We start from the raw sequence: 4,608 nt of genomic DNA, 5'->3' as shown, positions 1-4,608 counted from the left end.
TCAGTTTCCTGGTATATAGAGAAGCATCTTAAGATACCAGTGCATTGTACATAAATACTAGTGAAGGTTTTTAGAAATTCCTTTCTCTCTGTGCATTCAAATCTGTGGCTCACCTAGTAAAGCTTTTGCCTCCCATACAGAAGGTCCTGAGTTTAAGACGCAGTAGTGAAAATGTGGATAAAGTTAAATAAAAGTTTTTGATTACACAGGGGTGTTATCAAGCACTGTTATGATGCTGATGGCTATAGTTAAATGGGGGAATTACTTTTATTTTAACCCCTACCCTGCTTTTGCAATACATGTATATTGGAAGTCAAGACTTTAAATGCTATGCCCGCTTAGTAGCTGAGTGGACACCATAGCCACAAGATGCTTGATGCTTTACACAGAAGACACCCAGAGGCATTGTCGCAATTTGCAATAATGCCGATCACACACATTTATGGGGATATTTATCAAACTGGTGTAAAGTAGAACTGGCTAGAACATAACATACAATGCAAGAGCACTCTGCAAACCAAATAAAGTACAAAAATGAATTATATTGCTTATGCTATGCTTATAAATTAGAGATGCTTGACAAATCATTTTGTACAAAATTATTTGAGCCCGTCTGCCGCACGTCAAGGCTATCTCTGTAAGACGGGAACCTAACATTAAGTTCAACCTGTTAAGTGCCATGACAGCGACCATGAAGTTCAGGGGGTATAGGTTCCGCCTGCACTACAAGTACCAACATGCATGCTGAGCGAACTAAGGTAGAACTGACTAAGTTTCCCAAAGCAACCAATCAGATTCCACCTTTCATTTTTGACAGCACCTTTGGAAAATGAAAGGTGGAATCTGATTGGTTGCTATGGGCAACTAAGCCATTTCTACTTTACACCTGTTTGATAAATGACCACATTAATCCCACACATGCTATGGTCAATTACAACCACAGCATCTGATTCATCTTTCCCCTGGATCTCTGTGCTTCTGGTCCCCGAACAAATCCCCCATGCTGAGATTGAGGTTGCAATGGCAGCATTGGGCCTTTTGAAGACTCTGAGACATAGAAACATAGAAACATAGAATGTGTCGGCAGATAAGAACCATTTAGCCCATCTAGTCTGCCCAATATACTAAATACTATGAATAGCCCCTGGCCCTATCTTAAATGAAGGATGACCTTATGCCTATCCCATGCATGCTTAAACTCCTTCACTGTATTTGCAGCTACCACTTCTGCAGGAAGGCTATTCCATGCATCCACTACTCTCTCAGTAAAGTAATACTTCCTGATATTACTTTTAAACCTTTGCCCCTCTAATTTAAAACTATGTCCTCTTGTAGCAGTTTTTCTTCTTTTAAATATTCTCTCCTCTTTTACCTTGTTGATTCCCTTTATGTATTTAAAAGTTTCTATCATATCCCCTCTGTCTCGTCTTTCTTCCAAGCTATACATGTTAAGGTCCTTTTAATCTTTCCTGGTAAGTTTTATCCTGCAATCCATGTACCAGTTTAGTAGCTCTTCTCTGAACTCTCTCCAAAGTATCAATATCCTTCTGGAGATATGGTCTCCAGTACTGAGCACAATACTCCAAATGAGGTCTCACTAGTGCTCTGTAGAGCGGCATGAGCACCTCCCTCTTTCTACTGGTAATTCCTCTTGCTATACACCCAAGCATTCTGCTAGATCTGCCACAATGATTTCCCATGGAGGCCTGTCTGACACGTCTCCATAGAAAGAAAGTAAATATTCTATGGGTTGCAATAGTAAATCATTGTAGTCAATGGGAGAGTCAATCAGATGATTGCATGTTAAAGTCCTCTAGGGGCACTTGAGCGAAAAAAGTGAAAAAGATTTTATAACTATAAAAAAAATAAAAAAACTTCCCCACATTAAAATGAATAATAAACAATAAAAAAAATAAAGATCATTGTCAATGTTGCGCACAAAATGTTGTACTATTAAAATATAAAAATGTCACAATTGAAAACAAATCAAAATTGCAGATTCACCGTTTTTTGTAACTTCATCTTCTATGTAAATTGAATAAAAAGTGATCAAAAGGTATTTACATTCCAAAATCATATTAATTCAGGCAAAAAAAAAAGGAAAAGAAAAACCCCATCTACAGTACTTGGCTTGGTCCTTCTACCAGTTTGGGTCCGTCAACAATATGGGGCATTTAAAAAAAAAATCCACTTTGGGTTCCCAATCAGCCCCTGTAAAAGGCCCAAAATTTCTTAAGCTTATATTAACATGTAGCATTTGCCTCTGTGTCCTGCAGTGTTTTACAGTAGCATCAAAGTGGATACAATTTTAAGAAATTTCCACCACTTGGAATAAAAAAAACCTGCAGCATAAATTGATCTGCAGGGTTGATTTCATTGTCACTTTATGCTATGAACACCCACCATGGATTTCACCTTTTGAAATACAATATTGCACCAAAAATCTCAAATAAATCCACTGTGCAAATCCTGTTGTGGAAAATCATTGACATGTGAATGTAGCATTTAGAAGATGTTGGGGGTCATTTACAAAGACTGGCTTTTTACACCGATCTTTGTTTCCCACAGTGCGCTGCTGGAGGATTTGTCAAATTTATGACGAGTCGTGCGCCTCATCATAGGTTAGGCACATCTATGTCAGTCTATGAGGGAGATTTATCAAAACTGGTTTAAAGGAAAACTGGCTTAGTTGCTCATAGCAACCAATCAGATTCCACCTTTCATTTTCAAAGGAGGATTGAAAAATAAAAGGTGGAATCTGGTTGCTATAGGCAACTAAACCACTTTTCCTTTATTGCAGTTATGAAAAATGACCCCCTGTGCGCCTGAAGTTAAAAACTACTACGATTCCTGTTTACAGGCATAAATGTTAGTAATTTTGCTGGGGCCAGTCTAGCCCCCGCCATGCCCCTCCCTGTCCCAAGTGGCGAGGACGTAGGTGTAAAATAGTCACAAAAAGGGGTCTTGAAACAATTTTAACATCAAAAATTGCCATAAAAATATTTGTGACCCTCATTATTTCTACAAAGGATATAATAAGATTTGTAGCAGGAAATTGCTGCCGCCATATTGACTATGTAATCTCCATACTTGAAAAATGTATACAAATATAAAAGTATGTGAAGTCTAAAGCTCAGAAACTCGTATGAATTCATTTGTGTGTATAAATTCACCCTGCATGCCTGCATTGTGCTGACTGCCTCCACAATGGTGTTTGATCAGCTGTTAAATTAACAATAACCAGCATGCTACACCTGGACGCTCCACTAATGAGCACGCACAACAGCTGCCCATGAATTTCCCCTATTCTACAAATTCTGTGCTGGGTTTTACAGATAACTTTTGTATTTTGGTGAGATGTGAACTATACAGATGTCACGCTCGTGTGTGGGAGGAAAACACCACACCGAGCATTAGGAGGGTAAAGGGGATACAGAAATAAGGCTTAGAAACTAGGGAAGGAAAATGGACACCTCCTAGAGAAAACCCTAACTCCAGTCCTGACAGACTACTAGTTTGAACAGGCCCCAAAGGTAAGCAAGTTCATACACCGGATACCTAGAATCCTATCTCATCCTATAGGACCCTGGAACTAATGTCTTTACTGAGTCTACCTGTTCCTCCAAAGGAAAGGACGAACAGGAGTCTCCTTCAGGCCTAATAACAAACAACAGCAAAAGGCAACATACACATATTCTGTATATATAAACAAAATACAAATGGGAAAGAAACACTTATCTTCAATGAAGCTTTGGTAGCACCAGGAACTCAGCCGAGAACCAAACACAAGCTAACCACAAGTCCAACAGAAGCTATAAACCGCATAGCATAGTGGGAGAAACAACAATAAATCGAGAAGGTAAAATGACCACCATAGCCAAACCTGGGGAAAGATGGTGTGGCAAGCACAAGAAACCACAGAGACGTCATTTTATCCTAAAGGAAAACATGTTAGATCAAACCATGTGTTGCCAGTCTCACAGATCTCCTGCCACCCATTGCGGGAACGTCCGTATGTCTCAGTACGTCCGTGACACACAGGGAGCATATGTCTCACACTGTATATGCCTAAGGCTGGAACTACACCGAGACTTTTTGCACTACTTTTCATTTATGCTATTAGTCGACATCTGCATTGCACAAGATTGCATACAAGCCAGTTCAATATTTCAAAACAAAAGTACTACAAAATGTCTTAAGGGGTAATTTATCAAGTCGTGCACTGAAGAATTGTAGCCTCAAAAGGTAGCAAGAGTTTACATCTTTCTGAGGTTACATCCACAAATATTTTTAAACTTTGCATTTTTCACTACTCTATTCAGTTTTGAAAAGTGGGTTGGGGAGTGTTGTTGTTGGCTATGTTTCACTCCAGATTTATAACTGAGAGAAGTCACAAAAAGTCACAAACTCACTCCAGTAGGGGAGAAAAACTGGAGTAGAATGTGCCAAATACAATAAACCCAGTGCAACTTTAGATAGCTATGAATCTTAGAACACTAAAAATCAAGATAGAGATTACTGTGTGGTCAGAATGCACAACCCGCCAAATACACAACACCAGAAATCAAATATAAATACATCCTTTATTTCATCATAATAAGTAATCAG

The sequence above is a fragment of the Bufo bufo genome, chromosome 3 (genome assembly GCF_905171765.1).
Source record: "Bufo bufo chromosome 3, aBufBuf1.1, whole genome shotgun sequence".
NCBI lineage: Eukaryota > Metazoa > Chordata > Amphibia > Anura > Bufonidae > Bufo > Bufo bufo.
The sequence above is the reverse complement of the archived record's forward strand: the minus strand, read 5'-3'. Positions refer to the sequence as shown.